Source organism: Pseudophryne corroboree, chromosome 4, assembly GCF_028390025.1.
Source record: "Pseudophryne corroboree isolate aPseCor3 chromosome 4, aPseCor3.hap2, whole genome shotgun sequence".
In the NCBI taxonomy this organism is placed as follows: domain Eukaryota; kingdom Metazoa; phylum Chordata; class Amphibia; order Anura; family Myobatrachidae; genus Pseudophryne; species Pseudophryne corroboree.
In genome coordinates, this window is record NC_086447.1 from 244166454 (window position 1) to 244190118 (window position 23665).

Here is a 23665-nt window from a genome sequence, read left to right on the forward strand (position 1 = left end):
AGGAATAACTTCATCCGGAATGCCCTTTTCCGCTAGGATCCGGCGTTCAACCGCCATGCCGTCAAACGCAGCCGCGGTAAGTCTTGGAACAGACAGGGCCCTTGTTGTAACAGGTCCTGTCTGAGAGGCAGAGGCCATGGGTCCTCTGTGAGCATTTCTTGCAGTTCCGGGTACCAAGTTCTTCTTGGCCAATCTGGAGCAATGAATATTGTTCTCACTCCTCTTTTTCTTACAATTCTCAGCACCTTGGGTATGAGAGGAAGAGGAGGAAACACATAGACCGACTGGAACACCCATGGTGTTACTAGTGCGTCCACAGCTATCACCTGAGGGTCCCTTGACCTGGCGCAATACCTGTTTAGCTTTTTGTTGAGGCGTGACGCCATCATGTCCACCTGTGGGAGTTCCCATCGATTTGCAATCAGCGTGAAGACTTCTTGATGAAGTCCCCATTCTCCCGGGTGGAGGTCGTGTCTGCTGAGGAAGTCTGCTTCCCAGTTGTCGACCCCCGGAATGAACACTGCTGACAGTGCCTGCACGTGATTCTCCGCCCAACGAAGAATCCTGGTGGCTTCTGCCATCGCCACCCTGCTTCTTGTGCCGCCCTGTCGGTTGACATGGGCCACTGCAGTGATGTTGTCTGACTGAATCAGCACTGGTTGGTCTCGAAGCAGAGGCTCCGCTTGGCTTAGGGCGTTGTATATGGCCCTTAGTTCTAGGATATTTATGTGCAGACAAGTCTCCTGACTTGACCACAGCCCTTGGAAGTTTCTTCCCTGAGTGACTGCCCCCCAACCTCGGAGGCTTGCATCCGTGGTCACCAGGACCCAGTCCTGTATGCCGAACCTGCGGCCCTCGAGGAGGTGAGCCCTCTGCAGCCACCACAGAAGAGACACCCTGGCCCTGGGGGCCAGGGTGATCAGCTGATGCATCTGAAGATGCGATCCGGACCACTTGTCCAACAGATCCCACTGAAAAATCCTGGCATGGAACCTGCCGAAGGGAATGGCTTCGTATGACGCCACCATCTTTCCCAGGACTCGCGTGCAGTGATGCACCGACACCTGTTTTGGTTTCAGGAGGTCCCTGACTAGAGTCACGAGCTCCTGAGCCTTCTCCTCCGGGAGAAATACCTTCTTCTGGCCTGTATCCAGAATCATGCCCAGGAAGGGCAGACGCTTCTTAGTGATCAGCTGCGACTTTGGAATATTCAGAATCCAGCCGTGCTGCCACAACACTTCCTGAGAGTGTGCTACGCTGATCTAATTGCTCCCTGGACCTCACCTTTATGAGGAGATCGTCCAAGTATGGGATAATTGTAACTCCTTGCTTCCGAAGGAGCACCATCATCTCCGCCATCACCTTGGTAAATATTCTCGGTGCCGTGGACAGGCCAAACGGCAGCATCTGGAATTGGTAATGACAGTCCTGTACCACAAACCTGAGGTACTCTTGATGAGGCGGATAAATGGGGACATGCAAGTAAGCATCCTTGATGTCCAGAGACACCATGAAATCCCCCTCTTCCAGACTTGCAATGACCGCTCTGAGCGATTCCATTTTGAACTTGAATTTCCTCAGATAAATATTCAGGGATTTTAAATTCAAGATGGGCCTGACCAAACCGTCCGGTTTTGGTACCACAAAATAGTGGAATAGTAACCCCTTCCCTGTTGAAGGAGGGGAACCTTTACTACCACCTGCTGGAGGTATAGCTTGTGAATTGCCGCCAGCACTACCTCCCTTTCCATGGGGGAAGCTGGCAAGGCCGATTTTAGGTAACGGTGAGGGGGCGTCACTTCGAACTCCAGCTTGTATCCCTGAGACACAATTTGTATAGCCCAAGGATCCACCTGTGAGCGAACCCACTGGTGGCTGAAATTTCGGAGACGCGCCCCCACCGCTCCGGCTCCGCCTGTGGAGCCCCAGCGTCATGCGGTGGATTTAGTGGAAGCCGGGGAGGACTTTTGTTCCTGGGAACTAGCTGCATGGTGCAGTTTTTTTTCCTCTACCCATGCCTCTGACAAGAAAAGATGCCCCTCTGACTTTCTTGCTCTTTTGCGAACGAAAGGACTGCATTTGGTAATACGGTGCTTTCTTCGGCTGTGAGGGAGCATATGGCAAGAAATTTGACTTCCCTGCCGTAGCAGTGGAAACTAGGTCCGAGAGACCGTCCCCAAATAATTCCTCACCCTTATAAGGCAAAACCTCCATGTGTTTTTTAGAGTCGGCATCCCCTGTCCATTGCCGAGTCCATAAGACCCTTCTGGCAGAAATGGACATTGCGTTTATTCTAGAGCCCAGCAGGCAAATGTCCCTCTGGGCATCGCGCATATATAGGACAGCGTCCTTGATATGTCCCAGGGTCAGTAGAACAGTGTCCCTGTCCAGGGTATCTATCTCCTCCGAGAGATTATCAGTCCAAGCTGCTACAGCACTACACATCCAGGCCGAAGCAATTGCTGGCCTCAGTAGAGTACCAGAATGTGTATAAACAGACTTCAGGATAGCTTCCTGCTTTCTATCCGCAGGATCCTTTAGGGCGGCCGTATCCTGAGACGGCAGGGCCACCCTCTTAGATAAGCGTGTCAACGCCTTGTCTACCCTCGGGGAGGATTCCCAGCATAACCTGTCCGTTGGCGGGAAAGGATACGCCATCAGTAATCTCTTGGAAATTACTGCTTTCCTATCAGGGGAATCCCACGCTTTTACACATAATTCATTTAATTCATGTGAAGGGGGAAAAGTCACTTCTTGCTTTTTCTCCCACTACATATAAACCCTCTTGTAAGGGACAGGGTTTTCCTCTGATATGTGCAATATATCCTTCATTGCTATAATCATGTAGCGGATGGCTTTAGTCATTTTAGGCTGCAACTTTGCATCATCGTCATCGACACTGGAGTCAGACTCCGTGTCGGCATCTGTGTCAACCATCTGGGATAGTGGGCGCTTGTGAGACCCTGACTGCCTCTGCATTGTAGGATCAGGCATGGGTTGAGACCCTGACTGTCCCAAGGCTACAGCTTTATCCAACCTGTTATGCAAGGAGCTTACATTATCATTTAACACCTTCCACATATCCATCCAATCAGGTGTCGGCACCGTCGGCGGCGACACCTCATTCACCTGCACTTGTTCTGCCTCCACATATCCTTCCTCATCAAACATGTCGACACTGACGTACCGACACAGCGCACACACACAGGGAATGCTCTGACTGAGGACAGGACCCCACAAAGGCTTTTGGGGAGACAGAGAGAGAGTATGCCAGCACACACCCCAGCGCTATATAACCCAGGGATTACACTGTACCTTAGTGATTACCCAGTAGCTGCTGTTTGTGATCGTTTTGCGCCTAAATTTATGTGCCCCCCCTCTCTTTTTACCCTTTTTGCACCTGGATACTGCAGGGGAGAGCCTGGGGAGCGTCTTTCCAGCGGAGCTGTGAAGAGAAAATGGCGCTGGTGTGCTGAGGAAGAAGGCCCCGCCCCATCAGCGGCGGGCTTCTGTCCCGCTTCTATGTGTAAAAAATGGCGGGGGCTCGAACATATATCCAGTGCCTGACTGGATATATGTGTTATTTTGCCAAAAGGTACCTTAATTGCTGCCCAGGGCGCCCCCCCCTGCGCCCTGCACCCTACAGTGACCGGAGTGTGCGGGTGTGCTGCGGGAGCAATGGCGCACAGCTGCAGTGCTGTGCGCTACCTTAAGTGAAGACAGGAGTCTTCTGCCGCCGATTTCGATGTCTTCATGCTTCTGCTGCTTCTGTACTTCTGGCTCTGCGAGGGGGACGGCGGCGCGGCTCCGGGAACGGACGATCAAGGTTAGGTACCTGTGTTCGATCCCTCTGGAGCTAATGGTGTCCAGTAGCCTAAGAAGCGCAACCTAGCCGCAGTTAGTAGGTTTGCTTCTCTCCCCTCAGTCCCACGTAGCAGAGAGTCTGTTGCCAGCAGAAGCTCTCTAAAAATGAAAAAAAAACCTAAACTAAAATACTTTCTTCTTAGCAAGCTCAGGAGAGCCCACTAAAAGCACCCAGCTCTGGCCGGCACAGATTCTAACTGAGGTCTGGAGGAGGGGCATAGAGGGAGGAGCCAGTGCACACCAGGTAGTACTAAATCTTTCTTTAGAGTGCCCAGTCTCCTGCGGAGCCCGTCTATTCCCCATGGTCCTTACGGAGTCCCCAGCATCCACTAGGACGTTAGAGAAATATATATATCGGTGCACCGCTTGTTGTTTGTCATGTTATATTAACCTGTCTTTAAGTTGTTTCGAAGTAAATCTGATAAGAGAGGAAGCTGTGTTCGAGATCCAGTTTAATAAAATTGTGCCGTTATTATTGGATATATTTCATTGGGGTGATGTTGTAGACTGTTTGCCCTGTTTTATTACTTCCGTGCTGCCCTAATAAGTCAATGGTACGAAACACATTAAGTTCACAAAGTTATTATAGTGTTGTTAACTCCAAGAGAAGAGGTGTTCCATACCCCGGACGATCCCGAAGACCTGCAAATACAACAAGGAAAGAAAGGTAATTCACCTAAACTCAAGGTATACACTATACTCACCAACTCATATTCTTCATCATAACAAATGGCGAACAGTAAGCCAGGACACGTAGGAATATCACAAGCAGTGTAAAGTATGGAGAAGTGAGCCAGTGGAAAAGTTGCCCATGGCAACCAACCTGCATAGAAGTAACATTTATAATTTGCATACTATAAAATTATGCAGAGCAGTTCAAATTAAATGAAAGTTTGTGAAAAGAATAAATTGTAAAAACTCCCTAAAACGGATCAACAGCAAGAGTGTTCCTCTCTTTAATGGCTTATTTAGAAGTATTCAGTGCAGATCATATACAGAGGCAGAAGGTCTGGTGACACAAAGTGCGCCATATCCCCCTGCATGCCGGAAATGCATGCATCTGTAAACTGCGCATTCACCACAGGTGACATATGCAAGTATTAACAAGCCATTCTGAGACAGATGTATCTCAATTGGTCAATATTCACATAGGGCTTTTTTCGATTGGTGAAGGTGCCACCACATTAAGTGAGATATAAATAAGAAATTAAAGTTACACTGCTTAATAAATAAAAGACTGACGGGAGTCTGCTTAAAATACAGGGCCCTGAGGGATAATTTCTAGTTTTCTACACATATAAAACTTGCAAAATTAACTTTTGATACTTGTAGACTTGCAATCAGATCAACTAACTTTACAACAAAATAACTGAGTGGTTGATTCAGAGATGGACGCAGATTCCAATGCGACTGTTATTACATACACAGCGGATTTATGAAAATATGCAGCTGTCACAGCTGTGTGGATTTGTACTGAGATGCCCACAGTCGGTGTCTCAGATCCACTGCATTCATACAAAGGCCCTCATTCAGGCCTGGACAAAGCCGCGCGGTCACTCGCAGCAGCCACATCCAGGTGGTCTGCGCACGCGCACCAGCCATTGTGCACGTGCACAACCTTACACATTGCGGCCGCATGTTGGAAGGATGCGGCCACATCCAGGATGGATGCGGTTGCAGTGTGATTGATAGCATCGGCCATCAGGGGAGGCATCGTTGCAACATTGGGGGGTGGGGCATAACGAACGGGGGCATGTCAGGAGCATTTTTAGGGTGGCCACTCTGAAACAAAATGCCCACAGACCGCATGACAGCACAGTCAGGCTGCGCTGCCAGGGGTCAACCTTAGTTCCAAGACGTTCACAATTTAATTGCGAATGCATTGGGAGGCGGCCTCACACATGCTGGGTGGCCTTGCTTTATGCTGGGCTGCCCCTAGTATGTGCAGAGATGAACGCAGATATGACTGCATATGTAGCAATCTGCGTTCATCTCTGAATAACCCCCAAATATATTGTTACATAGAAATATAGACACATGGAATGTGACGGCAGATAAGAATACTTGGCCCAACTAGTCTGCCCCTTTTTTACCATATTTTTACCTCAAACCTTATTTGATCCTTATTTCTTTGTAAGGATATCCTTATGTCTATCCCATGCATGTTTAGATTGCTCTACTGTCTTTGTTTCTGCTACCTCTGATGGGAGGCTATTCCACTTGTCCACTACTCTTTCTGTGAAGTATTTTTCCCCTGAACCTACCTCCCTCCAGTGTCAGTGCCTGTTCAGACTGCGTAGGTCACGTAATGTGGCCGAGACAGCATAAACTCACCGGCTGGGCTTGCTGCACGCCGCTTAATGCATCACTCTGGCACGGAAGGGGTTACAGTTTTTGTGGGAGGAACGTAAGGAAAACTGCCTGGATTGTGATTGGCTGGATTCTGTATAGGGGCTGGTCTGACATACAATATAGTCTTCAGACCCAGGACATCCTGCCTCTTTCTGGTTTCTCCGTGAACAGATAAGTACAGCTGCTTTGACAGTATTTTCTTAAACATTTAATTATTTTCCTCTTGCCTCTTTCTATCTGCTCTTATGATCTATAACTCTCTCTGTATGGTATATTTCTATCCATGTTCTCCCTCCTTCTATCCTTTTCCCTCCTCCCTCTCTCTCTTGCTTAATCATATTTATGTTATTATGTCCCCCTGACTCGGCGGCACAGGCCTGCCTGCTCAGCTACTGGACCCCTCTGTGGTCCGGCCGGGGCGGGAGTGTTGCGCCTGTCCCACGTGTGTCCCCGGGCGTTCGCGGCCGAGCTCGGCCGCCCGCTCGCGCTCCCCTCCATCCTTAATCTCCGTCTCCGGCCCAGCCGCTGGCTGCGGCTGAGGCGGGAGATGAGTCGCCGAGTGTGAGGGGGCGGCAGCGGCGGCCTGCTCGTGCAGCCGTTCGGTCGCCCCTGCATCAGCTTCAGGAGGCGGGTGGCGGGCGCCCGGGGCCTCTGGCGTCCCGGTCGGCGCTCCCGCTCCGCTGAGTGGCAAAGTGCTGCAGGCAGAGGGGGCGGTCAAATTGTACTATACACGTGGGGGCCGCACTCCATGGGTCCTCCCAGCACTCGCGCCCACCTGCGTCTGGGCCGGTGTTGTCACCGGTCCACGCAGGGGCAGCCCACATGAGGCCTGGCCGTGCTGTGTTTTTCTCTGATAAGGTGCGTGGCCGCGTGGCAGCCGCCAGCGGTGGGACGGGGCGAGGCACCCCTTCTGCTGCTGCTGGGACGGAGACGCAGCCGGCCCCCGCAAGGAGGTCCCTCAGCAGATGGGAGGCTATTCCACTTGTCCACTACTCTTTCTGTGAAGTATTTTTCCCCTGAACCTACCTCCCTCCAGTGTCAGTGCCTGTTCTTGTGTTCTAATACTTTTCTTCGTTTGAAGAATGTTTCCCTCCTGGACTTTGTTAAAACCCTTGATATATTTGAAAGTTTCTATCATGTCCCCACTTTCCCTTCTCTGCTCCAAACTATACATATTGAGATTTTTTAGTCTTTCTGGGTATGTTTTGTGATGTAGGCCATGCACCATTTTAATTGCCCTTCTTTGTACAGTCTCTAATGTATTAATATCCTTCTGAAGATAACGGCCTCCAGAATTGAACACGGTATTCTAGATGAGGCTGTACCAACGACCAGGGCCGGTGCTAGGGTGTTCAGCGCTCTCCTGCAAACTATAAATTTGCGCTCTGCCACACTTTACTAAAGGTCAGCTCGCGGCTAAGGTGCAATGCCCACAGCAGCAGTACCGCCTACGCACATAATGCCCACAGCAGCAGCGCCACCTACATACATAATGCCCACAACAGTGCCGCCTACACACATAATGCCTACAGCAACAGCACCGCCTACACACATAATGCCCACAGCAGCAGCGCCGGCTACACACACAATGAACACAGCAGCAGCGCCGGCTACACACACAATGCCCACAGCAATAGCACCGCCTACACACATAATGCCCACAGCAGCATCACCGCCTACACACACAGTGCCCAAAGCAGCAGCGCCGCCTACACACACAATGCCCACAGCAGCAGCGCCGCCTACACACATAATGCACACAGCAGCAGCACCGCCTACACACATAATGCAAACAGCAGCAGCACTGCCTACACACACAATGCACACAGCAGCAGTGCTGGCTACACACACAATGCCCACAGCAATAGCACCGCCTACACACATAATGCCCACAGCAGCAGCAGTGCCTACACACACAATGCCCACAGCAGCAGCGCCGCCTACACACAAAATGCCCACAGCAGCAGCGTCGCCTACACACATAATGCACACAGCAGTAGCACCGCCTACACACAAAATGCTCACAGTAGCAGCGCCGCCTATACACATAATGCTCACAGTACTGGTGCCACTTATACACAAAATGCACACAGTATTGGTGCTACTTATACACAAAATGCACACAGTACTGGTGCCACACACACATACATCAGTGCAAGCCTACACACACACATACACACACACACACACACACACACACACACACACACACCGTTCCCCCCTCCCTCAATTACTCTACCTCCAGTCCAGGTAACAGCGGATCATCATTATATTACATGCAGCCCTGGCCTGGACCCATTTGTGTAGCTCCGCCCCCTCAGGTCCATGTAGTTCCGCCCCCTATAAGTCAGTGTAACTCCACCCCCTGGTACCACATGGCTCCACCCACTTTTAAGGCCGTGATTGTCCTCATTGTGAGGGTGCAGCGGCAGCAGGTGGCAACAACAGACAGCGGGGATGCAGAGCAGGGAGAGCCCTGCATCCCTTTGCTGAGTGGGTTACGCCGACACTGCCAATGACCTATACAGTGGCATTATTACTTCTTTCTTTCTGCTGCTGATTCCTCTCCCTATGCAACCCAAGCATCTGACAAGCATTCCTCATTGCTTTGTTACATTGCTTACCTGCCTTTAAGTCACCTGAAATAGTGACTCCTAGATTCCTTTCCTCCTCAGTAGTTTCCAGTATAGTGACATTAATACTATAATTAGCTTTTGGATTTTTGAGACCCAAGTGCATGTTTTTGCATTTTTTGGCATTAGACTGTAATTGCCATGTTCTTGACCATTCCTCTAGTCTACCTAGATCCTCAGTCATTTGTTTTACCCCTCCTGGTGTGTCTACCCTGTTGCATACCTTTGTGTCATCTGCAAAGAGTCATACTTTCCCTTTAACGCCATTTGCAATATCACCAATAAGGATATTAAAAAGCACTGGTCCAAGTACAGATCCCTGGGGTATTCCACTGGTAAAATTTCCCTCCTGTATGTGCACTCCATTTACTACAACTCTCTGTTTTCTATCCGGCAACCAAGATCTTATCCATTCAACCATTTTAGTATCTAATCCCAAACTTTTGAGTTTACTTAGCATTCTGCGATGTGGGACAGTGTCAAAAGTAGTGATGAGCACCGGAAATTTTTCGGGTTTTGTGTTTTGGTTTTGGGTTCGGTTCCGCGGCCGTGTTTTGGGTTCGAACGCGTTTTGGCAAAACCTCACCGAATTTTTTTTGTCGGATTCGGGTGTTTTTTTCAAACAACCCTAAAAAACAGCTTAAATCATAGAATTTGGGGGTCATTTTGATCCCAAAGTATTATTAACCTCAATAACCATAATTTCCACTCATTTTCAGTCTATTCTGAACACCTCACACCTCACAATACTATTTTTAGTCCTAAAATTTGCACCGAGGTCGCTGGATGGCTAAGCTAAGCGACCCAAGTGGCCGACACAAACACCTGGCCCATCTAGGAGTGGCACTGCAGTGTCACGCAGGATGGCCCTTCCAAAAAACATTCCCCAAACAGCACATGACGCAAAGAAAAAAAGAGGCGCAATGAGGTAGCTGTGTGAGTAAGCTAAGCGACCCTAGTGGCCGACACAAACACCTGGCCCATCTAGGAGTGGCACTGCAGTATCACGCAGGATGGCCCTTCCAAAAAACACTCCCCAAACAGCACATGACGCAAAGAAAAAAAGAGGCGCAATGAGGTAGCTGTGTGAGTAAGCTAAGCGACCCTAGTGGCCGACACAAACACCTGGCCCATCTAGGAGTGGCACTGCAGTGTCACGCAGGATGGCCCTTCCAAAAAACACTCCCCAAACAGCACATGACGCAAAGAAAAAAAGAGGCGCAATGAGGTAGCTGTGTGAGTAAGCTAAGCGACCCTAGTGGCCGACACAAACACCTGGCCCATCTAGGAGTGGCACTGCAGTGTCACGCAGGATGGCCCTTCCAAAAAACACCCCCCAAACAGCACATGACGCAAAGAAAAATGAAAGAAAAAAGAGGTGCAAGATGGAATTGTCCTTGGGCCCTCCCACCCACCCTTATGTTGTATAAACAGGACATGCACACTTTAACCAACCCATCATTTCAGTGACAGGGTCTGCCACACGACTGTGACTGAAATGACGGGTTGGTTTGGACCCCCACCAAAAAAGAAGCAATTAATCTCTCCTTGCACAAACTGGCTCTACAGAGGCAAGATGTCCACCTCATCATCATCCTCCGATATATCACCGTGTACATCCCCCTCCTCACAGATTATCAATTCGTCCCCACTGGAATCCACCATCTCAGCTCCCTGTGTACTTTGTGGAGGCAATTGCTGCTGGTGAATGTCTCCACGGAGGAATTGATTATAATTCATTTTAATGAACATCATCTTCTCCACATTTTCTGGATGTAACCTCGTACGCCGATTGCTGACAAGGTGAGCGGCGGCACTAAACACTCTTTCGGAGTACACACTTGTGGGAGGGCAACTTAGGTAGAATAAAGCCAGTTTGTGCAAGGGCCTCCAAATTGCCTCTTTTTCCTGCCAGTATAAGTACGGACTGTCTGACGTGCCTACTTGGATGCGGTCACTCATATAATCCTCCACCATTCTTTCAATGGGGAGAGAATCATATGCAGTGACAGTAGACGACATGTCCGTAATCGTTGTCAGGTCCTTCAGTCCGGACCAGATGTCAGCATCAGCAGTCGCTCCAGACTGCCCTGCATCACCGCCAGCGGGTGGGCTCGGAATTCTGAGCCTTTTCCTCGCACCCCCAGTTGCGGGAGAATGTGAAGGAGGAGATGTTGACAGGTCGCGTTCCGCTTGACTTGACAATTTTGTCACCAGCAGTTCTTTGAACCCCAGCAGACTTGTGTCTGCCGGAAAGAGAGATCCAAGGTAGGTTTTAAATCTAGGATCGAGCACGGTGGCCAAAATGTAGTGCTCTGATTTCAACAGATTGACCACCCGTGAATCCTTGTTAAGCGAATTAAGGGCTCCATCCACAAGTCCCACATGCCTAGCGGAATCGCTCTGTGTTAGCTCCTCCTTCAATGTCTCCAGCTTCTTCTGCAAAAGCCTGATGAGGGGAATGACCTAACTCAGGCTGGCAGTGTCTGAACTGACTTCACGTGTGGCAAGTTCAAAAGGTTGCAGAACCTTGCACAACGTTGAAATCATTCTCCACTGCGCTTGAGACAGGTGCATTCCACCTCCTATATCGTGCTCAGTTGTATAGGCTTGAATGGCCTTTTGCTGCTCCTCCAACCTCTGAAGCATATAGAGGGTTGAATTCCACCTCGTTACCACTTCTTGCTTCAGATGATGGCAGGGCAGGTTCAGGCGTTTTTGGTGGTGCTCCAGTCTTCTGTACGTGGTGCCTGTACGCCGAAAGTGTCCCGCAATTCTTCTGGCCACCGACAGCATCTCTTGCACGCCCCTCTCGTTTTTTAAATAATTCTGCACCACCAAATTCAAGGTATGTGCAAAACATGGGACGTGCTGGAATTTGCCCATATTTAATGCACACACAATATTGCTGGCGTTGTCCGATGCCACAAATCCACAGGAGAGTCCAGTTGGGGTAAGCCATTCTGCGATGATCTTCCTCAGTTGCCGTAAGAGGTTTTTAGCTGTGTGCGTATTCTGGAAAGCGGTGATACAAAGCGTAGCCTGCCTAGGAAAGAGTTGGCGTTTGCGAGATGCTGCTACTGGTGCCGCCGCTGCTGTTCTTGCGGCGGGAGTCCATACATCTACCCAGTGGGCTGTCACAGTCATATAGTCCTGAGCCTGCCCTGCTCCACTTGTCCACATGTCCGTGGTTAAGTGGACATTGGGTACAACTGCATTTTTTAGGACACTGGTGAGTCTTTTTCTGAGGTCTGTGTACATTTTCGGTATCGCCTGCCTAGAGAAATGGAACCTAGATGGTATTTGGTACCGGGGACACAGTACCTCCAACAAGTCTCTAGTTGCCTCTGCAGTAATGATGGATACCGGAACCACGTTTCTCACCGCCCAGGATGCCAAGGCCTCAGTTATCCGCTTTGCAGCAGGATGACTGCTGTGATATTTCATCTTCCTCGCAAAGGACTGTTGGACAGTCAATTGCTTGGTGGAAGTAGTAAAAGTGGTCTTACGAGTACGACTTCCCTCTGGGATGACCATCGACTCCCAGCAGCAACAACAGCAGCGCCAGCAGCAGTAGGCGTTACACGCAAGGATGCATCGGAGGAATCCCAGGCAGGAGAGGACTCGTCATAATTGCCAGTGACATGGCCTGCAGGACTATTGGCATTCCTGGGGAAGGAGGAAATTGACACTGAGGGAGTTGGTGGGGTGGTTTGCGTGAGCTTGGTTACAAGAGGAAGGGATTTACTGGTCAGTGGACTGCTTCCGCTGTCGCCCAAAGTTTTTGAACTTGTCACTGACTTATGATGAATGCGCTGCAGGTGACGTATAAGGGAGGATGTTCCGAGGTGGTTAACGTCCTTACCCCTACTTATTACAGCTTGACAAAGGCAACACACGGCTTGACAAATGTTGTCCGCATTTCTGTTGAAATACTTCCACACCGAAGAGCTGATTTTTTTGGTATTTTCACCAGGCATGTCAATGGCCCTATTCCTCCCACGGACAACAGGTGTCTCCCCGGGTGCCTGACTTAAACAAACCACCTCACCATCAGAATCCTCCTGGTCAATTTCCTCCCCAGCGCCAGCAACACCCATATCCTCCTCATCCTGGTGTACTTCAACACTGACATCTTCAATCTGACTATCAGGAACTGGACTGCGGGTGCTCCTTCCAGCACTTGCAGGGGGCGTGCAAATGGTGGAAGGCGCATGCTCTTCACGTCCAGTGGTGGGAAGGTCAGGCATCGCAAACGACACAATTGGACTCTCCTTGTGGATTTGTGATTTCGAAGAACGCACAGTTCTTTGCTGTGCTTTTGCCAGCTTGAGTCTTTTCATTTTTCTAGCGAGAGGCTGAGTGCTTCCATCCTCATGTGAAGCTGAACCACTAGCCATGAACATAGGCCAGGGCCTCAGCCGTTCCTTGCCACTCCGTGTGGTAAATGGCATATTGGCAAGTTTACGCTTCTCCTCCGACAATTTTATTTTAGATTTTTGAGTCCTTTTTTTACTGATATTTGGTGTTTTGGATTTTACATGCTCTGTACTATGACATTGGGCATCGGCCTTGGCAGACGACGTTGCTGGCATTTCATCATCTCGGCCATGACTAGTGGCAGCAGCTTCAGCACAAGGTGGAAGTCGATCTTGATCTTTCCCTATTTTTGGAACCTCAACATTTTTGTTCTCCATATTTTAATAGGCACAACTAAAAGGCACCTCAGGTAAACAATGGAGATGGATGGATACTAGTATACTTATGGATGGACGAGCGACTGCCGACACAGAGGTAGCTACAGCCGTGGACTACCGTACTGCGTCTGCTGCTAATATAGACTGGATGATAATGATATAAAATATATATATATATATATCACTACTGCAGCCGGACAGGTATATATTATATAATGACGGACCTGCTGGACACTGTCAGCTCAGCACTGCAGACTCCTAAAGTAAGCTACTAGTATCAAGAAGATAGAAAAAAAAAACACCACAGGTAGGTGGTATACAATTATGGATGGACGAGTGACTGCCGACACAGAGGTAGCTACAGCCGTGGACTACCGTACTGCGTCTGCTGCTAATATAGACTGGATGATAATGATATAAAAAATATATATATATATATCACTACTGCAGCCGGACAGGTATATATTATATAATGACGGACCTGCTGGACACTGTCAGCTCAGCACTGCAGACTCCTAAAGTAAGCTACTAGTATCAAGAAGATAGAGAAAAAAAAACACCACGGGTAGGTGGTATACAATTATGGATGGACGAGCGACTGCCGACACAGAGGTAGCTATAGCCGTGGACTACCGTACTGCGTCTGCTGCTAATATAGACTGGATGATAATGAGATATAAAATATATATATATCACTACTGCAGCCGGACAGGTATATATTATATAATGACGGACCTGCTGGACACTGTCAGCTCAGCACTGCAGACTCCTAAAGTAAGCTACTAGTAGTATCAAGAAGATAGAAAAAAAAGAAACACCACAGGTAGGTGGTATACAATTATGGATGGACGAGCGACTGCCGACACAGAGGTAGCTACAGCCGTGGACCACCGTACTGCATCTGCTGCTAATATAGACTGGATGATAATGAGATATAAAATATATATATATCACTACTGCAGCCGGACAGGTATATATTATATAATGACGGACCTGCTGGACACTGTCAGCTCAGCACTGCAGACTCCTAAAGTAAGCTACTAGTAGTATCAAGAAGATAGAAAAAAAAAAAAAACACCACAGGTAGGTGGTATACAATTATGGATGGACGAGTGACTGCCGACACAGAGGTAGCTACAGCCGTGGACTACCGTACTGCGTCTGCTGCTAATATAGACTGGATGATAATGAGATATAAAATATATATATATCACTACTGCAGCCGGACAGGTATATATTATATAATGACGGACCTGCTGGACACTGTCAGCTCAGCACTGCAGACTCCTAAAGTAAGCTACTAGTAGTATCAAGAAGATAGAAAAAAAAAACCACCACAGGTAGGTGGTATACAATTATGGATGGACGAGCGACTGCCGACACAGAGGTAGCTACAGCCGTGGACTACCGTACTGCGTCTGCTGCTAATATAGACTGGATGATAATGAGATATAAAATATATATATATCACTACTGCAGCCGGACAGGTATATATTATATAATGACGGACCTGCTGGACACTGTCAGCTCAGCACTGCAGACTCCTAAAGTAAGCTACTAGTATCAAGAAGATAGAAAGAAAAAAAAAACACCACGGGTAGGTGGTATACAATTATGGATGGATGAGCGACTGCCGACACAGAGGTAGCTACAGCCGTGGACTACCGTACTGCATCTGCTGCTAATATAGACTGGATGATAATGAGATATAAAATATATATATATATATCACTACTGCAGCCGGACAGGTATATATTATATAATGACGGACCTGCTGGACACTGTCAGCTCAGCACTGCAGACTCCTAAAGTAAGCTACTAGTATCAAGAAGATAGAAAAAAAAACACCACGGGTAGGTGGTATACAATTATGGATGGACGAGTGACTGCCGACACAGAGGTAGCTACAGCCGTGGACTACCGTACTGCGTCTGCTGCAGTGCTAATATAGACTGGATGATAATGATATAAAATATATATATATATATCACTACTGCAGCCGGACAGGTATATATTATATAATGACGGACCTGCTGGACACTGTCAGCAGAATGCGTTTATAGAATAAAAACACCACACGACGAGTGTTTAACTTTTTCAGGCAGACAATCACAATATACTGGTGGTCAGTGGTCACTGGTCAGTCACACTGGCAGTGGCACTCTGGCAGCAAAAGTGTGCACTGTTAAAATATGTACTCCTGCTATAACTGCTCCCCAGTCTCCCCCACAATTAAGCTGTGTGAGCAGTGAGCACTCAGCACAGTCAGATATACAGTATTACATAGATGATGCAGCACACTGAGGGCACACTGAGGCTGAGCACAGATATGGTATGTGACTGTGTCACACTGTGTATCGTTTTTTTTCAGGCAGAGAACGGATTAATTAAACTGGTGGTCACTGGTCACACTATCAGCAAGTAGTACTCCTAATATGCTCCCCAAAATTAGTAAATCAAGTGTCTCTACTACTCTCTAGTCTACTCTAAACGGAGAGGACGCCAGCCACGTCCTCTCCCTATCAATCTCAATGCACGTGTGAAAATGGCGGCGACGCGCGGCTCCTTATATAGAATCCGAGTCTCGCGATAGAATCCGAGCCTCGCGAGAATCCGACAGCGGGATGATGACGTTCGGGCGCGCTCGGGTTAACCGAGCAAGGCGGGAAGATCCGAGTCTGCCTCGGACCCGTGTAAAAAGCGTGAAGTTCGGGGGGGTTCGGTTTCCGAGAAACCGAACCCGCTCATCACTAGTCAAAAGCCTTACTAAAGTCTAGATAAGCTATATCCACGGCTCCACCTTTATCCATCAGTTTAGTCACACAGTCAAAAAAGTCAATAAGGTTTGTTTGACATGATCTCCCCCCAGTGAATCCATGCTGTTTGGGATCCGGTAAATTACTGAATTTGAGATAATCTACAACTCTTTCTTTTAAGAGTGCTTCGAGATGTGCGGCGGGCACTTTTCGTGTTTTGTGATTTGGTTTTGGTTCTGGTTCCATGCTCGTATTTTGGATCAAAACCACCCTTTCATGTTTGGTTTTGGTTTTGGATCGGGATGATTTTTGAAAAAACATAAACAGCTAAAATCACAGAATGTGTGGGTAATTTTGATCCTACGGTATGATTAACTTCAATAACATTAATTTCCACTCATTTCCAGTCTATTCTGAACACCTCACACCTCCACAATATTGTTTTTAGGCCAAAAGGTTGCACCGAGGTGGCTGGATGACTAAACTAAGCGACACAAGTGGGTGGCACAAACACCTGGCCCATCTAGGAGTGGCACTGCAATGGCAGACAGGATGGCACTTAAAAAAACTAGGCCCCAAACAGCACATCATGCAAAGAAGTAAAAGAGGTGCAATGAGGTAGCTGTATGACTAAGCTAAGCCACACAAGTGTGCGGCACAAGCACCTGGCCCATCCCACTGCACTAATGGTGGATACTGGATGCATGTCTAATACCAGCATAGTTGTTATGGCCTCAGTAATCCACTTTGCAACAGGGTATATATATATATATATATATATATATACGGTAGTATCACTGGAATTATATGGCAGTACCACTGGACATATATGGCAGTATCACTGGATTTATATGGCAGTACCACTGGAATATACGGCAGTATCACTGGACTGAATTTATATGCCAGTACCACTGGATTTATATGGCAGTACCACTGGACATATACGGCAGTATCACTGGATTTAAACGGCAGTACCACTGGACATATACGGCAGTATCACTGGATTTATACGGCAATACCACGGGACATATACGGCAGTATCACTGGACTTATATTGCAGTACCACTGGACATATACATCAGTATCACTGGAATTATACGGCAGTACCCCTGGACTTATACAGCAGTACCTCTGGACTGTATTTATACGGCGGTACCACTGGACTTATACGCCAGTACCACTGGAATTATATGGCAGTATCACTGGAATTATACGGCAGTGCCACTGTATTTATACGGCAGTACCACTGGACTGGATTTATACGCCAGTACCACTGAAATTATACGGCAGTACCACTGAAATTATACGGCAGTACCACTGGACATATACGGCAGTACCACTGGACTGGATTAATACGGCAGTATCACTGGACTTATACGCCAGTACCACTGGAATTGTATGGCAGTATCACTGCAATTATACGGCAGTACTACTGGAATTATGCGGCTGTACCACTGGACATATAAGGCATTATCACTGGACATATACGGCAGTATCACTGGACTGGATTTATACGCCAGTACCACTGGATTTATATGGCAGTACCACTGGACATATACTGCAGTATCACTGGATTTTTACAGCAGTACCACTGGACATATATGGCAGTATCCCTGGACTGGATTTATACGCCAGTACCACTGGATTTATATACGGCAGTACCACTGGACATATACGGCAGCATCACTGGAATTATATGGCAGTACCACAGAACATATAAGGCAGTATCACTGGACTGGATTTATACGCCAATGCCACTGGATTTATACGGCAGTACCACTGGACATATACAGCAGTATCACTGGAATTACATGGCAGTGCCATTGGACATATACGGCAGTATCACTGGACATATACGGCAGTACCACTGGACATATACAGCAGCATAGAGGCACCACCACTGGAATGATGCAGAATAACACAGCTCCACTGCAAATTTATACAGCAGCACTGGACATATGGCAGCAGAGGACACCACCACTGTGACTGGACTGATGCAGCACAAGACACTACCACTGTACTGATGCAGGACAACACAGCACCACTGCAATGGACTGGACTTATACAGCAGCACTGGACATACAGTGCCTTGATAAAGTATTCACCCCTCTTGGCTTTTTACCTCTTTTGTTACATTACAACCTGTAATTTTCATTTTTATTTTAATCTGAATTTTATGTGATGGATTTGCACAAAATAGTCTAAATTGGTAAAGTGAAATTAGAAAAAATGATTTCAAAAATAATTTTTATAAATAAAAAATTGAATGTGCATATGTATTCACCCCCTTTGCTATGAAGCCCCTCAAAAGTTCTGGTGCAACCAAATACCTTCACAAGTCACATAATTAGTGACATGAAGTCCACCTGTGTGCAATCTAAGTGTCACATGATCTGTCAGTATAAACACACCTTTTCTGAAAGGCCCCAGAGGCTGCAACACCACTAAGCAAGAGTCATCACACCATGAAGACCAAGGAGCTCTCCAAACAAGTCAGGGACAAAGTTTTTGAGAAGTACAAGTCAGGGTTGGGTTATAAAAAAATATCCAAATCTTTGATGATCCCCCGGAGCACCATCAAATTCATCATCTTAAAATGGAAAGAACATGGTACCACAACAAACCTGCCAAGAAAGGGCCGGCCACCAAAACTCATAGACCGGGCAAGAAAGGCATTAATCAGAGAGGCAGCACAGAGACCAAAGATAACCCTAAAGGAGCTGCAGAGTTCAACAGCAGAGACTGGTGTATCTGCGCATGGGACCACAATAAGCCGTAGACTCCATAGAGCTGGGCTTTATGGAAGAGTGGCCAGAAAAAAGCCATTACTTAGTGTTAAAAATAAGAAGGCACATTTTGAGTTTGTCAAAAGGCATGTGGACGACTCCCCAAATGTGTGGAGGAAGGTGCTCTGGTCAGATGAGACTAAAATTGTACTTTTCAGCCACCAAGGAAAACAGTATGTCTTGCATACACCCCATCCCATCACCCCAAGAACACCACACAGTGAAACATGGTGGTGGCAGCATCATGCTGTGGGGATATTTTTCAGCAGCAGGGACTGGTAAACTGTTTCAAGTCGAGGGAAAGATTGATGGTGCTAAATACAGGGATATTCTTGAGCAAAACTTGTTTCAGTCTGCCTGTGATTTGAGACTGGGACAGAGGTTCACCTTCCAGCAGGACAATTACCCAAAGCAAATTGCTAAAGCAACACTCGAGTGGTTTAAGGGGAAACATTTAAATGTGTTAGAATGGCCTAAGCAAAGCCCAGATCTCAATCCAATTGAGAATCTGTGGTCAGACTTGAAGATTGCTGTTCACAAGCGGAAACCATCCAACATGAAGGTGCTGGAGCAGTTTTGCCTTGAAGAATGGGCAAAAATTCCAGTGGCAAGATGTGGCAAGCTCATAGAGACTTATCCAAAGCGACTTGCAGCTGTAATTGCCACAAAAGGTGGATTTACAAAATACTGACTTTAGGGGGGTGAATAGTTATGCACGCTGAAGTTTATTTTGTCCTATTTGTTGTTTGCTTCACAATAAAAAAAATCATCTTCAAAGTTGTAGGCATGTTCTGTGAATTAAATGATGCAAACCTTCAAATAATCCATTTTAATTCCAGGTTGGGAGACAACAAAACATGAAGAATGCAAAGGGGGGTTCAATACTTTAACAAGGCACTGTATGGCAAGCAGTGTATGGCAACACTGGACTGATGCAGCACAATAGACCACCACTGAACTGATGCATAACAACACTGCACCACTGGACTGGACTTATACAGCAGCACTGGACATATGGCAGCAGAGGACACCACCAATGTGACTGGACTGATGCAGCACAAGACACCACCGCTGGACTGATGCAGCACAACACAACACCACTGGACTGGACTTATACAGCAGCACTGGACATATGGCAGCAGAGGACACCACCACTGTGACTGGACTGATGCAGCACAAGACACCACTACTGGACTGATGCAGCACAACACAGCACCACTGGATTGGACTTATACAGCAGCACTGGACATACGGCAGCAGAGGACACCACCACTGTGACTGGACTGATGCAGCACAAGACACCACTACTGGACTGATGCAGCACAACACAGCACCACTGGACTGGACTTATACAGCAGCACTGGACATATGACAGCAGAGGACGCCACCACTGTGACTGGACTGATGCAGCACAATACACCACCACTGTACTGATGCAGGACACTGTGGATGGAGATACGTCCTCTCGCTACATTCTCCAATGCCGAAGTTAAAATGGCAGCGACGCGCGGCTCCTTATATGGAATCCATACCCGCGAGAATCCGACAGCGGGATGATGACGTTTTGCCTCATTCTGGTTTCCGAGTCAGGCGGGAATACCCGAGCCGGGCTCGGAACCGGGCTCGGGTAGTGAAGTCCGGTAGGGTTCAGATCTCAGGGAACCGAACCCCTTTCACTCTCTTGCACCATCACTCATCTGACTAACCTATGGTTGCTCAGAATGTCTGTTGGAACTAGGGAAGCCAATCCCGGGATCTGCATTGACAGGATTTTGCATAGAAAACACATGTATTTGAATCCCGGATTGGTGCTGATTGGTGCTGCACATCTTTCTTCAGCTTCAGATGCTGCCCCCGCGCCTCCTGCAGTTGTGCTGTGTGGCTGCGTGTGATGTTATAGGGATCACAATGCACGGCTCCACGCCAGCTCACCTTATACAGTCATGTCCGCCTGCACTGTGGAGTCCGCCATCTTGCTAATTGGAGGCCTGCTGTCTGGCTACTGACTACTGTCTGCTGATGCTGAGGCCTGTATGCTGTTCTCCTGGAGCAGGCCTGGCGAACGGGGGGACAAAGGCAACTCCTGTACCAGGCCCCAAGGGTCAGAGCAGCACCTGTTGGTGCTTTTTAAACTTGCAAATCGACCCACCCGCCAAGTAACTTAAAAACGAATTAATAGGCCTGCCATCTTTCCTCTCCCCCGCCTTATCCTGTCACTTGGTTTGGCCCGGTGTGGTGCTAGCGGGTTCACTACGATATGCCGACGGTCGGGCTCCCGGCGACCAGCATACCGGCGCCGGGAGCCCGACCGCCGGCTTACCGACAGTGTGGCGAGCGCAAATGAGCCCCTTGCGGCCTCGCTGCGCTCGCCACGCTACGGGCACGGTGGCGCGCTACGCGCGCCACACTATTTTGTTCTCCCTCCAGGGAGGTCGTGGACCCCCACGAGGGAGAATAAGTGTCAGTATGCCGGCTGTCGGGATCCCGGTGCCGGTATACTGTGCGCCGGGATCCCGTCAGTCGGCATACAGAAGACCACCCGTGCTAACATTGATCGTCCCAAGCTCTGTCCCTTCCCTGTCTCTTGCTGCTACTGCCACCTCCCGTGTCATGTCATATCAGTGCCCATCTCTGGCGAGCTGCAGGTAGATTCTCATGCCCTCACCCAATGTCCCGGGCATTGTGATTGGTCTTCTTTTCTTACGTCTCTGCAGCACGTCACATTGCTCCATGGAGGGTGGATCGCATGTCACTGGGACAAACACATTTGGTGAATGAGGCTGAAAGGATGTATCTGCTGCCATGTTTGTTTCTGGCAGGAGTATAAAGAGAGCGCAGGTGTGTGTATCTGTGGTGACTCATAAGAAGGTATTTTACCTACTGTACATAAAACTAGTACCATTATTGTATGTTATTCCCATTATCTAATAGTATCTATGTGCCGCAGCATATACTGGCATTCTGGGATGTTTTAAGAGAGGAGGGGGCCGTGCTCAGACTCCGGGTGAACCCTTCCTCTGCATGGAGAAGTAGGCTCCGGCATTTTGCCAGATTCTACTGAGCATGTGCAGGTCTCCGGAAACATGGCACTAAATTCTGAGTGCACATGTGCGGCAGCCATTTTATCAGTGATTTTTGCCACGGCTGTAGCGCTCATTGTGGTACTCCAGAAAGGTATTAAACCAACATGGGTGCAGTGTGGACCCCCCTGGACCCAGGGGCCCATGTGCACCGCACTCACTGCACCTATGATAGAAACGCCAATGCTGGAATTGATATAAAGTACATGGACTGATGTTGGGCTCAGTTTTCTGTGCTGGGTACTACTCAGGGTGACGTGTAGTCTATGTAGTCTATGTAAGGGTGAGGGCTGCATTTTCTTTTGAATTGTCATGCGGGGGTGAATCTGTATTCTGTGTGGTGCTATTTTGGAGGGCAGTATTTTGAGTTGTAGGGATTATGTTATCAGTAGAGGCAGGGCTGGCAACAGAAATATTGGAGCCTGGTACAGTGATATCTCTGGGGCCCCCTCAGATATATATATATATATATATATATATATATATATATACAGTAGAACAAATAGAGGTGTTGTGTCTCATTAATTGAAAGTCTGTGGAGTGCCGACTACCTCCATTTGTTCTATGCTATCATCCAGGCCAGGCAGCCCAGCACATTGGATTTATTGCATGAGTGCCAGACACTAGTCTCATCACATATATATATATATATATATATATATATATATTTACAGTGCCGTAACTAGACATTTTAGCACTGTGTGCAAGACTTTCACCTTGCGATCTGCACTAACTTTTCTTGCGATTTTGACTATATAGTCAAAATCGAAAGAAAATATCTCAGTGTGTACACACCCTAAGTCAAGTCAAAGTGTGAGAGTGTCACACACAGTGTCACAGACACATTGTCTATTTTTTCTTAGTGTGGGCTGGAGGGGGCTGGGCTTGTTGGGGGGGGGGGGGGGGCATGAGGCTATTTTATTCATGTGGGGGGGGGGGATAATATTATTTTCATTGATCAACTCAATCCCGGGTATCCCAGGAATCCCGGGATTGAGAATTTTTCAATCCAGAATGCCGGGATTGAAATAATGAGGTGTGATTGGCTTCCCTAGTCGAAGCTGAGATGCTGGAGCCTTTACTATTGCATACAGAGGTGCCGTCATACGCCCCCCCAAATGCTTCACTCACCATTTTCCTGTTACCTCCCACAGATGCTCTCTGTGGGGTAAATTTACTAAAGCTTCTAAAACAGAGAATTGGTGATGCTGCACATAGCAACCAATCAGATGCTGTTTATAATTTCTCTATTGCCTTTTAGAAAATGCTAGACAGCATGTGATTGGTTGTTATGGGCAACATCACCAATTCTCTGTTTTAGAAGCTTTATTAAATTTACCTCTGTCTGTCAATCACTCTGAGTCCAAGTCCTGATGGCGACCGACGTCAGTAATGTAATTTGTTGCGTGCAATGTGCAGCACATGCGCAGTACCCCCCCCTGAATCAGATCTTGCATTAATGCAGTTATCTGTGGGTTTCTCTTCCTGTTGTGAACT